Raw genomic sequence first — 14,278 nt, 5'->3', positions numbered from 1 at the left:
AGTTCTTCAGTTTTTCCGCTACATCGGGAGTGCGGATGCTAACTACCACAGGCTCTGGAATGCTATTCCGATAGCAGGCACACCTTAACCCTGGGATGTCCAACCAATTAGTATATAAGGCTGTCTCCAAACTCCAACTCCATTTATAACTTTTTCCTCACTGACCTCAGATGGTGGATGTTTGCAAACGGTTTGACCTTAACAGAAACCCTCTACCCAGTTTCAGAGACACCTACTGGGCATGCCCAGTAACTACCACACACCTCTCCTCTAGAAGTCTCCAGGCCCTTGTAACTAAGGCACACCTTGTTCTTTACACATATGCAGAAACAAGACTGAGCACGAATCCATGTCTCGTCCCCATTGCTTTGCTCCCTGTTTTAGGCTTTAAACAAATAAATCAAACGCTGCACTATAATCATGTAGGTTATAAGGGTACCCCTAGGACAAGTTTTCTGTCACTTTTCCAGTGTGTGGACCATAACTTAATTAGGCCATGTCCACACTATAGCCTATGCCAGCATAATTTATGCCGCTCAGGAGTGTGAATAAACCACCCCCCAAGTGACATGTTACACGGACAGAAGCGCTCATGCGCATAGCATCGTGTCAGCGGAGAGCTTCTCTTGCCGACATAGCTTCTGCCACTTGTGGAGGTGGGTTTTTTATGCCGAGGGGAGAGCTCACTTCTGTCAGCATAGACCGTCTTCACCAGATGCGCTGCAGCAGTACAGCTTCACCACTGCAGCACTGTACATATAGACATGGCCTATAAATTGTGTCATGGACACCACCATTCTTATTTACAATTGTGTGTTCTGCTCTTCTTTCCATGAACAATCAGTATCCCTATGGCAAGTGTAGCAAGTGCTTAGATAGAAAAAAATATTTTTAGCAGCTTTTAGTGCAATACACATATATTTGTAGAAACAGTTGGAAATGAGAATAGTTTGATTCATTAGACCTATTAGTTCTCCCCAGAGTTTAGTTAATTGTTTCCCAGTTCCCTCAAGTTATCTAAAATATTTGTACATGGTAATCTGGACACACCACAAATGTTTGTGGTTTACCCTTTAAATAAACCCTAGTGAAGAAATACCCTAAAAGTGTGCAAGGCCAGCACTGGGTTGGGCACCTGTTCTCCCTGTTTGCTTGAGCAACCTGCTGCTAGCTACCAGCAAGCCATTAGGTGACTAGGTCAAATCAACACAGCATTCCTCTGAAAAGAGCTATAGATGAAATGCTGTGTGCTAGAGGACTGGCTGCTGGCCAAGGCGTGGCTGGGTGCACTGGAGACAGCTATCCCTACAGCCCTCTCAGTTTTCACAGGAGGTCAGTTCCCTTTTGTATGGGCTGCGTTTAATCTGAAATCCTGGAATGCTTGAAGGAATGAGAAAAAACCTGCATTTTTTCAAATGTTTTCTCTACTCAAAAGGCCAGCACTGTTTTAATGCTGCATGAAAATAGTTCTTGAATCTTGGTAAGTTCTGCAGTCAGCACAGTTAGTGTCAGGGATTTCCCTACACCCCCCCTCCCCAAGTTTTATGAACTAGTTACATGCAGTGTTGCTAATTTAGTGATTTGGAATTTTGAATTGAAACATTAATACACACTTTAAAAGCATATAAAATGTATGATAAAATGTGTATCTGAAAAAGTATATTAGATTTGAAAAGTATGAACGTAGACTAGCTTCCTTATAGAGCTGTTGTTTTTTATGACAATGTCAGTGCATTCATTTCGGTGATGTTGGCCAACCTAATAATTTCAAATTATGATTTGTAAGCAAAATCTAAATGAGCTGTCCCTGACAGCTAGTGATGAGCTGGGGGGGAAGGCTTCAGGACCAGATTGTATTTACATTCACACCTAATCTACCTAGGCATCCAGCAAACAGAGCTGGGTTGCCCAAGTGATAGATTTTGGCTGGGGTTGGATTACAAATCACTTGAATGCAGAGGGGTGAGGGGGAGTAATTAAATGTTGTTATTCTTATTGTATGAGTAAAGGGCAGTAGAACTGTAATTAGCCTGTGCTGATTGAGGGCATCAAGAGAGAGGGTGGGGACAGGTGTTTTGCATGGTGGTCTGCCTGAGTCACAATTACTATTAGACCTGCCCCTCTCCTCTGTTTAAAGACAGAGCTGATTAGGCTCCATAGATAGTCTTTTATTTTGTTAAGTGACCACTACAGCTGAAATCACTGATAATCAGGTCTAAGTGCTTAGTCCTGCTGTGGGACAGTGTTTCTGTGGAAGAGACGGCCAGTCTGCACTAGCAGCGAGGTTCCCCCACTGAGAGCTGGGTGGAACCTCAAGAGACCAACTCGCAGAGGTCACAGTGGCAGATGACAGCAGAAGGTGATGGCACAGGGCCATTGGCAACAGAGCGATGGAGTGAACGGTGGCACAATGAACAACAGAGGCCAGAGCGAACAGTGAGCAGCGGAACGAGCAAGGTGCCTTCTTGCCCCCCACCTGGGAGATGAACTCATGTGAAAGCACCTCTTAACTCTGAGTCTCCACTGACCAAGGACAACACCCGTGAGTTTTAATGAGGCTGTTAAGAATGCTGGAGACACAACACAGTTCATGTGAACAAACATGGCTATGACATCATACTTTCCATTTAAACAAGAGATAACAGTGGCCTCCAGTTTGTAGTGTGTGGTAAGTGCATTGTCACTTGTTCATCTGAAGTTGAACACTGGTTCTAAACAAGACCAGCAAATGCTCACTATCTTTCTGCAAGAAACTCAACTGACTGCTCCAGCAGCTCCCATTTGCCTGGAGCAGCGAACTGCGGCCATTTGTAGCCACGATCGGCCGAACCTGCGGACGCGGCAGGTAAACAAACTGACCCGGCCCTCCAGGGGCTTTCCCCGCACAAGCTGTGGAACAAATTTGGGAACCACTGGGCTAGAAGCATGTGGTGCAACAGTGAAAGACTCACCAGTTGAAAAAGTGAAGAACTCTCTCACCACATTCAAAAAATTTGCACACATGGCTGATGAATGCACCGATGCAAATGGGCATCAAGTATTGTCATTGTGTATGTTATCTTGATGTCAGTGGTAGGCCAGTAGATGCATTTCTAGATGTTCAAGTTATAGAAGACACATCGGCTGCATCTGTGACAACCCACATCTTAGAGTTAAATACTTGTCAATTGGACCCCAAACAGATGGCTGCTTGTGCATTTGATGAAGCTGCAAACTTCTCTGGAAGACATGGTGGAGTACAAGCTTTGCTCAGGGAAAAGTGTAACCCTAATCTCTCCTATACACACTGCAGAGGCCATCTACTCCAACTAGTGCTAGTACGAGCTGCAGACTCTTTAAATTTATAGATTTTTTTTAAATGTCTTTTGATGTCTTCATTATCTTCTTTTTTCAGCAAGAGTCCAAAAAGACTGAAATATCTTGGAAAATATAGAAGATACACTGGAACTGAAGTTCAAATTAGTCCAACCTGGGAAAACCCTCTGGCTTTCTCATGAGTGATCCTTGGCTGTTGTCTTAAAATTACTCCAGCCATTATTACTGGCTTTGGAAAGTATCTACTAAGATGGGATGGATTTAAGTAGTGAGGCTGGTGGACTATTTTTGCTACTACATTCAGAGAAAACTATTGCCATTCTCTTTCTTATAAGTCTACTGTTGAAACCACTTGGGTCATTAAACAATGCCACCCAGGCATCTGCTACAACAGTAGTAGATCTTTGTACAGCAATAGAAGCTACATTTGGCTCAACTAGAGAGCTATCCATTGAAAAAGTACTGGAAGAAGCAAAGACTTCAGTCCAGAAGTTGACTAATGAAGGCATTTATATTGAATCCTTAAGTGAAGAGGACAAGAAGTGTTTGTTAAGACAACCAAAAAAGTACACAGACTTGATTCTTAAAAATAGACAACAGCGACTTCTTGATTTTACTCAACCTCTATGTAGCTTTTACAGATCCCTGTCCTATAAAACACGACAGTTGAGAGGAGTGAGGCACTACCAGCAATAGGGCTGCCATGTGCTCAGGACAGAATAGAGAATTTGAACACAGAGTGGAATATCATATGGCGAATGAATGAAGATTTGACTTCAACTTCTTTATCATCACTAGTGACTCAAACGGATCTTTGTTTCCTGGGATGAAAGAAGTAGGAATTCATCTCTTGCTACTCCCAGTCACAACAGCTACAGTTGAGCGTTCTTTTTCATCATTGAATAGAATTTTGTGTTCTGAAAGAAGTCGCCTTCTGCCTGATCATGTGAATAAACTAATGAGCATATCAATTGAAGGAATGGAAGTACCGAACACACGAGAAGCCACCGGGAATGAACGCATTGCATTCAAGAAGTTCATTAACAGAGTTGTGCAAAATTATAACAAGAAACCAAGAAGGATGTAGATGTAGTGCTTCATAGAAGGCTTGAGTAGGCAACTTTAATTGTGTGATTATTTTAAAATGAATTAAATCTAATAAAATAGTCCATGAAACATTTTACAGTTTTTACTATGGTGCCGTACAGCCCACCTTCACCCTCACGGTCTCACCCCTCATCAGCCCTGCCCCCTTTCCCCACTGTAAATTTGAACACCCGCCCCCTAATTTCAATTCCTGGGGAAAACACTGGTTAGTGTTCAGAAGCATTGCTCAAACCTTACTAACAAACTCATTTTAACCTAATACAATTGTTTGGGGCCAAAGCCATTCTCATATGGAGTAGCCAGCAGTGAGAGCTACAGCAAGGACAGAAGTTTTCCCTCAGAACAGAAGATTGTACAATTTGTTTTTTTCTGCAAGGACTAAAATGTCATTTTCTGCAATCAATGGCAAACCATCTGGTCTGTTTTCTTGCATTTCAGTATTTTTATTTTAAAAATAAAAAAAAGTATATGACACTCAAAAATTAAACATGGAATTGAACACAGTAATAACCCAATGAGACGTGTTAGAAACATCACACTTATTTGGTTAATCAGTGGATAATTAGGTAAATAATTCCCACTAATGACATAACCACAATTTAGCTGAAAGGGAATTTGGGTAAAATAGAAGTAAAATAAAGGGAGTTACATTATAACTAGTATCCCATAATATTGCTACATGTTGAGAGGAACATTCCTATATATTATATTAGTCATAATTCTATAGCCATCCAAGAACTTCAGTTATTATGCTTTAGGATTTGTCAGAATCAGATTTGTATGTTTTATTATTTCAATGGATAATGTCAATAAGTTCTTCTTCAATTTATAAATCAATTTAAATTTTCAGTTACAGCAAATTTTAGGGGGCAGGCAATAATTACTTAATGACAGTAAATATTGAGATTCAAAAAGTTAAGGTTTTTTAACTGTTAAAACACAAAATGTCTGTCAAATTTAATATGTTCTCAAACATTTCTTACTTTGCCTGTCTGCAAATCTTAATTAGCAATAGAAATATTTTTCCATCAGTTCATGTACAGTGAAATGGAAGTCTACTGACATTTACCGATAAAAACCTAATCCTTCCAAGCCTAATTGTGCTGCACACCATGGCTACTGGAATCTCCTGGCAACAACAAGGAGAGAACATAGCTCTCTCTGCTCCAAAAACATAGACCCCCCTCCCCCCCCCCACTTCTTGAGCCATTCAGTACTATTCTAACTAATAATGTATTTATTATTGTTGTTAGTATTGGGTAGCATGGGGTGTTTGAGAATATTTGTTTTGTCGCAAAAACATCTGAGAGCTGTAGATACTGTATCATATTTTCTAACTGAGTTTTATTAAGCAGAATATAAAGTTACAGAAGGAATAATACAATGGAAGGCAGTAAGAGACAAAAATATACAATTGTTTACATTGACTTTTCTTGCAGGTGGGCATAACACAAGGCCATACTAACTTAGCAGCAAATGTTTGAATCATTAAGTGAAAATATATCTTGCTGGTGTGATGTCTAACTGCCTATTATTAATATTACAAAATGTGGACAATTTGAGCTGTGAATAAATTTATTTGTATATGATACAATGTTTATACTATCATATTATTCTGTATTAGGGGGTCTATGTGCACTAGATTTAGGATTTACTTCTCTTTATGGTTTTGCTTTTATTTTAAAAATATTGTCAATATTTTGGAAGATCTTTAACATTTTATTCTCCTTCTGTATACACCAAATATTTGTGTACCAATACAAACACATCTTGCACTATCCATCAATGACAAGAGCAGGACTTGTGGGACCAGGAGAAAGTCTTCCCCAGCCTGACCCATGATTGTCAAAGTCCTTCCCACAAGAGTTAAGAATTACTACAATCCTTACTACGTTCAGGACCTAACACAAAGCCCATGTCTTGTGCATAGCTTTCCCCCCAATGTTAATATTAGATTAATTAAATGTAAAGATTCAAGTGCAAGGTAGGAGGAAGTATACTAAACAGAGAGCTGTTAGACTGTCTGTTGTAATAATATAGTTATGCAGGTACTCAGATAGTACCATGATCATCATGGAAGAACATGCTGGACTAACAGCCACCAACAATATGGATAGACATCCTAACTTGGAAATTTGTATAACATCCAAAGAAACCATCCCAAAAAGATAACAGAAAAGTTTCAAATAGAGGAACTTTCACCTTAGCCTTACTAGGTTAAAGAACACATAATAGAGAGAAGACGACCAGTTGTTTTATAATTTTCTATAGTCACCTATCACCACCAGCTGTTTTTATTACTCTTTTAATATGAGTGAGGTTTTTGACACCCAGTTTTGCCATATAGAACTGAACCAACACTAATGTAGATTAGATAGATTAAAAGTCTATTTAGGATTGAAAATGTAAAGTCTCAACATCAGCAAGTGTCACTAAAATTAGGAAGGTTTGTTTGTTTGTATAGGACTGGATTACATAGCAGTAAAAAAATTCAGCATTTAGTCAAATGCATTTGCAGTAGCACCAGTGAAATAATTATTTGTGTTGCAATTCATCTCCATGAGAGGGCAATATTTACAAAAGTTATTTAAATTAGATAGTTGGTTAGCCTTTTCAAAAGTGCCTTGTGATGGTGGATTGAGTGACAGCTCCCTCCAGCCTTATCATTGCTGGTTAGATGAAGAACAAACAAACAAACAAGTTTCCTGTAGATGTAGAGAGTGGAACTCTCTTTTACTAGCAAAGTGGTGTGTCCAATAGTACAGCCAAGTTTTCAGGAATCCTGGGAGTCCAGAGGCATTTGATACTTTTCTGAAGCAAACTCCAGAAAAATTGCAGAGTGAGGGGAGGATTTGTAATTCCCAGATATTAGGCTCAAGTTAGATTTTACAGGCCTTGTTTAAAAGGGAGGAGGGAAAAGAGAAACCTAGTGGGCCTGTAAGCCTTTCCGTAGGTGGTTTAGTATTTATAGAGACAAGCCTGTTTTCAGGGCAGAAAAAGAAAAATGAAGCCTACCCAACACCCGTATAGAAAAAGTTCTTTCTGGAATCTATAAATCTGCGGTATTCTTGATTTAGCAACTGGTCTGATGTAGGATAATCAGTCTTAGAATTCTTCTGGCCCCTCTCTCTACTTCAGACAACATAAAATTTGAAGGGCACCTTTAGAGTTTTACTCCCCCATCACCCAATGGTAATTGCAATCCTGAAAATGCTGGTGAGCTCTGATTAATATTCATTTAACACTATAATGGGGACTGTGCTGTACAGTATAGGTCAGTGCCAAATTGATATGTCTTGACCTAAAGAACTTACAATACGAAGGCATGGAAGATTCCATTAGGTTCATCACGCTTTGCTGCCTTTGATCCATGACCTTTTTATTCTGCACAGTGACACATGATTCTTCCAAGAAAAGTAAGTTGAAGGTTTTTTAACTGTAATTATTTATCTCTTTTGAAGAATATGAAGGCAAAAGTAGGACAACACCTTGGCATTGTTTGGTCACTCATGGCAGCAATATAGAACAAGGAAGTAGCCAATATAAAATATAACTTTGTAAACTGTAAAAAGAAAAGGAGGACTTGTGGCACCTTAGAGACTAACAAGTCCTCCTTTTCTTTTTGTGGATACAGACTAACACGGCTGCTACTCTGAAATTTGTAAACTGTGTATTTGGTAAACTTGGTTACATCCCCACATGCAAACAAGCTAATTCAAATTTTTCAATTGTGGAGAAGAAAGAAAAATGTTTGAACGAGGCACTTCCTATAAAGGCATGAGAAAGAATAGTTTTTATCTTCAGCCCTGATCTTGCAAACACTCTGGCATGTGCTTAACTTCATTCATGTTAATGGAATGACATGCTTAAAATTAAGTACACATTAAATGTTTGCCTGATAAGGGCCTCAGACATTAACTGCTATAAATGATAAAGGAGCCTTTTTTCTTTCTGGCTTGGTTTTCATTAAGTTGGTTCACTTTCAAAGAAAGAAAATAAAAGGATAGTGATGAAGCACACTTTTTGCCTATGTTCTTCATAACATTTGGGCTTTCAAGGACTGCTCCTTTTAAGTTAGGGGCGGGAAGGTGGGCGGAATTTGCCACTGATTTCAAAGGAAGCAGATGAGGCCCTACATTTTCAGAGTAGTTTTATTTTAAGAAAAAATAAGTCTGCATTATCTTGTTCTAACTTAAATAAAATCTCAAAAACAGAAAGTGACATTAATCAACATTTGTATAAACAAAGAAAAAGGCCTATTAAAAGAATATTTTGGAAAAACAAGCTTTTTTATTTTTTGTTAAATGCTAATGACTGTTTGTCCCTTTCCAAGATAAAAAAAATAAAAATAAAGGAGGTCCCAGAGCAGAGGTGGGGAAACTACAGCCTGGGGGCCACATCCAGCCCTCCAGACTATTTAAGCCAGCCCTCGAGCTCCCACTGGGTAGCGGGGTCAGAGACCACTCCACGTGCACGTGCCAAGGCTCCTGGAAGCAGCAGCATGTACCCCCTCCAGTTCCTACATTTAGGGGTGGCCGGGGGCTCCCCATGCTGCCCCCACCCCCACAGCTCCCCTTGGCCGGGAACTGCGGCTAATGGGAACTGCAGGGGCAGCGCCTGGGGACGGGGCAGCGTGTAGAGCCACCTGGCCGCACCTCCACACAGGGTCATCCCTAGTTATTCTGGGGCCCTACACAGCCCCCCTACGGGGGGGGGGAGGGTGAAGACAGAGGCCCAGGCCTCCATGGGACAGGGGCAGGGCTGACTTGGGGGGAAAGGGGGAACCAGCCCCCCAGCACTCACCAGCGGTGTGGCTGGGGACAGGTTGCTGCACTTCCTGCTGCCGGTGAGTGCAAGTCCAGCCCCGGTGCAGTCTTCAGGGGAGTGGGGGCAGGACTGGGGTGGAGCAGGGGCGGGAAGAAGTGGGGCAGAGAAGGGCAGTGGCAGAGCAGGGTGGGGGCTTTGGGGAAGGTGTGGAGTGGGAGTGGGGCTGGATCAGCACACAGCTGTGCAGGGCACCAGGAGGGGGGACTATGCCGTTGCTTCCAAGAGCTGCTTGAGGTAAGCGCCATCCGGATCCTGCACCCCTGCCCCTCCCGTGCCCCAACCTCCTGCCCCAGCCCTGATCCCTCTCCCGCACCCTGAACTCCTCATTTCTGGCCCAACCTCAGAGCCTGCACACCCAGCCAGAGCCCTCACCACGTCCTGCACCCCAACCCCGATTTCGTGAGCATTCATGGCCCACCATACAATTTCCATACCCTGATGTGGCCCTCAGGCCAAAAAGTTTGCCAACACCTGTCCCAGAGTCTTTAACTTCATGTATTCTCTCAAACAATTTGAATCTATTTTTTCCCCTAAGATGACTCTCAAGCCCGTTCATCATTCCGATTTTTCTCTGTCTTCCTTTTACATTTTCCCATATTTTTAACAAAAAACTCTGACAAGTAAGCCTTTTATTTATCACTGTTAGTCCCATATGTAGCACTGGAATAATTTTCTTCTACTTTTGGATATCCATATTCGTTTGTGACTTTGGTTGACTTGGTTTTGGAGCTGTTTGCAACAACTTGAATTGTTATAACACTGTATTATGTAGTATCACAGCATTTCAAGACCTTGTACAGTAACTAACATTGGAAAATAACCCTCCTGACAGCTAAAGTAAACAGATATCTTACACAAGTATTTAAATGGTATAAAACATTCTGTTTTTAATTCTCAATGTCAGTAGATAATAAGCTCTAAGACAAAGCATGGTGTATCCGGTATTTGTTAGTACTTAAGGTGCCTGGAGACAAAGCAGTTGATTTAAGCTGGTGATCTAGAGGTTAAAGAGTAATTTAGAAAGGTAACTTGGCTCTGTTTGTAGAAGAGCTCTAATAATAGTCAGTGTATGAACCTTGCAACTAATCAGAAACCTAACCAACAACCAGCAGAATTTGGAGAAGATTGGGGTCGTGTGGTTCTAATCATAATCCTACTATTCAATTTAAAGGTAAAGTACCATAATTATAGGACTTAATGACATCTTTTTGTGCAGTTATACTGTTGGCTCTAGAATATATGTTTTCTGTAGTCTTCACCTACCTATCAAGTTATCCATATTTTTTAAAAAGATAAGTCAATAGTACAGTAAGCTATTTTTTAATTCCCTAGGAAAAATATCATTTGGACAGGTTGATTCGGTGGTTATGTTTTCATACAGTGATAGATTTTTTTTTTAATTTCCTCCAATCAGACATAACTCACTATTTTTTAATTCCATAAATTTCGTTTCTCAGTTCTAGTACCTTTGTACTGGTATATTCTGCTAAACTGTTACTCACTATACTCAGTTCAAGTAACTCATGCTCATTGGATCCAATTTTTCTATTCTTCTAATTTTTTCCTGAGTCAAATCTCTTGGTGCGCAGAAGATCCAGCATGGATTGTCCTATAGTTCAAGTCTCCCTTGTTGGCTTCATAAAGTTTTTTCCCCACATAGCAGTAGAAATAAATTTCTGCAAATTCTAATGGACTCTGCAATGGCATATGCTCGGTGGAAGCATTTTCCACAAATGAACGTTGGTGAGTGTGATGGGGTGCATTCACCTCTCTCAAGCACCCCCTTGGCCAAGTGCATGTGCCTGCACTTTCTCTCTGCTTTGTGGTGAGTCTTCCTGGGGGATATGACCCAGCCTTCTGGCCAAGTCACCTCACACGCAGTCTGTATGTGAGATAAATCAAACCCCTTCTGGGATGCAAGTCCAACAGGGGGCCTCTCTCTGTGCCCTCTGTCAGGTCCCTTCATCTGCAGCCCTATCCCTGGGCTCACTCCTCAATCCGTCCAGCAGGGCCTATCACAGTACCATTCTGTGCTCCCTTGAAATTTTCCTGCTCTTCAACCAGTCCTGACCCTGGTGTGGGGCTGCATCCCCCAGGAAGAGCCCTGCATCGATACAAATGTATATCTGCAGATATAAATCGGTATCCGCAGAACCGCAGGGCTCTCCCGGGAACTGCAATGGCAAAAAGAGCAGAACATGGGGCTGCCACTCCCAGGAGCCAGCGCCCCATGCCAGCAGTTCCTCTGCCACAGCTGTACCACCCCCAGCCCTGCCCCCGTCCCTTCCATGCAGCTGTCTGTGTCTCCTGTCTGGGGTAAGTATAGCCATGCCAGAGGAGCTGCCATCACGGGGTGTTGGCTCCTGGGACAGGCAGTCGCACATTCTGCTCCTTTTGCTGCTGCAGTTCCGCGGATACCGATTTATATCCGCAGATATAAATTTGTATCTGCGCAGGGCTCTACTCCCAGGGATCTCTCCCTGGAGACTCTTTGCCTCTGTGGGCCCTTCTGGCCCCAACTCTTCAGCTGAGCCACTAGAAGAGTTCAATTCCTCTTCTGGGGTGTATCAAAATCCAGGTCACTTTCCTAGTGTCTGGTAGGGGGGACCCAAGCCCACCCTCTACTTCGGGGCCGAGCCCAAGCCCAAGCCCAGGGACCCAATAAATAGTAGCCATCTGCCATATCCCTTTAAATAAACTGCAGTGCTGCTATAATTCCATGGGCCACTTCCCCATGGCCACAGCACATTCTTCACCCTTACCTCAAGGCCTTGTCCTGGTGGAGTCCCAGCAGGCAGGGCAGCCCAGCGCTCCTTCACATTCCCCCAGCCTCTGCCAGCACTGCTCTGTCCAAGGTCCTGTAGCTCCCTCAGCCACCATCCACTCTCTTCTAGCTCTAGCAAGGAACTGAACTCTGCTCTACACTGCAGCTCCTTTTATATGGGCTTGCTGGGCCCAGATTGGCTGCATCCCATGATGCCGCTCTAGGCTTGGATGACTCTTTTCACTGCCCTTTTCTGGGGTGGGGTGTGTGGCAGCTCTATGAGGCCTCCAGCAGGGGGCCTCAGGGCCTTATCCACCCCATCACAGTGAGACGAATATCCCAAGCTGCTTCTGGTAAAAGTAGTAGGTCATGTTAGTAAATGTCAATTACCTGTGATTGTGCATGCTACGGTTATAAATAAAATCTGACCTCACCTACTACTATCCTCTCAGGGTGCCTCCATTTTGTGGAAGGCAAACAGAGGGAGCTCTAGCAAGTTGGGCAGGATTACGAGACATTTATTGTCTTCCTCATCTCCATCTTAAGTGAAACAAATTCGCTCATAATCAGAGCATTAAGCAGAGGAACCTCTTTAGGATTTGGGAGAAGGTTAGTGAGATTATTCTTTGGCATACATCCCAAACTGAATAGGCTCACTTTGCAATATATGGGTATATCACCATCTTTGTAAAGCTCCCCCTGCTGGATACTCAACCAGGTTGCTTTATGTGGATCCTACCAAGCCGGCCTCATGTGGTCTTAAGCTTCCCTTGGTCTAGGTAGGCTCCTGCATGGTCTCTCTCTTTGGCCTTGTCAAGGTTCCTTCCCCACTCTGAATTCTAGGGTACAGATGTGGGGACCTGCATGAAAACCTCCTAAGCTTATTTTTACCAGCTTCGGTTAAAACTTCCCCAAGGTACAAACTATTTTCCCTTTTGCCCTTGGACTTTCGCTGCCACCACCAAACGTCTAACAGGGATATAATTGGGAAAGAGACCATTTGGAAATGTCTTCCCCCCCAAAATCCTCCCAAATCTTACACCCCCTTTCCTGGGGAAGGTTTGATAAAAATCCTCACCAATTTGCATAGGTGAACACAGACCCAAACCCTTGGATCTTAAGAACAATGAAAAAAGCATTCAGATTCTTAAAAAGAATTTTAATAGAAGTAAAAAGAATCACCTCTGTAAAATCAGGATGGTAAATACCTTACAGGGTAATCAGATTCAAAACATAGAGAATCCCTCTAGGCAAAACCTTACATTACAAAAAGACACAAATAGGAATCTACATTCCATTCAGCACAGCTTATTTTCTCAGCCATTTAAAGGAATCAGAATCTAACGCATATCTAGCTAGATTACTTACTAAGTTCTAGGACTCCATTCCTGTTCTGTCCCCGGCAAAAGCATCACACAGACTGACAGAGAGAGGCTTTGTTTCTCCCTCCCCCCAGCTTTTGAAAGTATCTTGTCTCCTCATTGGTCATTTTGGTCAGGTGCCAGAGAGGTTATCCTAGCTTCTTAACCCTTTACAGGTGAAAGGGTTTTTCCTCTGGCCAGGAGGGATTCCAAAGGTGTTTACCCTTCCCTTTATATTTATGACAGGCCTCTCTAACAGTTTTCCACACAGAGACTGTGTTACTCCTTCAGAGAAGTAGGACCTCATGATCCAGCTGCCCCAGGCCCAGGGCTGACCCCCACATCACCCAACTATCTTAAGCACATCCTTTCCCAGAGCTCCAACCTGTGAGCACTCTAGTTTACCTCTCCAGAGAGGCATGATAATTGAAGCACATAACACGTGGTCTTTGTAAAAGTTTCTAACACAATTGCTCCTTACTTTGAATAGCGCTAGTGATACTTAGATCTAGACATGACAAACACACATATTAATATTTATAATTTGTATTACTACACTGCCTAGAAACCCTAATCATGGACCAGGTTTCCCCTTCCCTTCTCAGTTTCCTCATCACCCTTGAGCTTTCTTTAGGATTTGGTCAGAGTTCTCTGGGGTGTCCTGGCTCCCTCCTCCAACACATGGCTTCTCCAAATTATGGAGTCTGAGTATGTGAGTGACTATATTTCCTTCTCCCCACTATTCTTTCTCCTTCTCCCACAAAATAGAGTGAGAAACCCACCCTTTCTTTTATAACTTCCAGTTCCCTTTGTCAAATAGCCTCTTCCAGTGATCAAAGTCTCCCACCAGGTGATCCTCGTTTTAGTTGCCAGCACACCTGGGCTGATTGGTTCTTCTGGGCAG

The sequence above is a fragment of the Natator depressus genome, chromosome 2 (assembly GCF_965152275.1).
Source record: "Natator depressus isolate rNatDep1 chromosome 2, rNatDep2.hap1, whole genome shotgun sequence".
NCBI lineage: Eukaryota > Metazoa > Chordata > Testudines > Cheloniidae > Natator > Natator depressus.
This window is presented reverse-complemented; position numbering follows the sequence as displayed.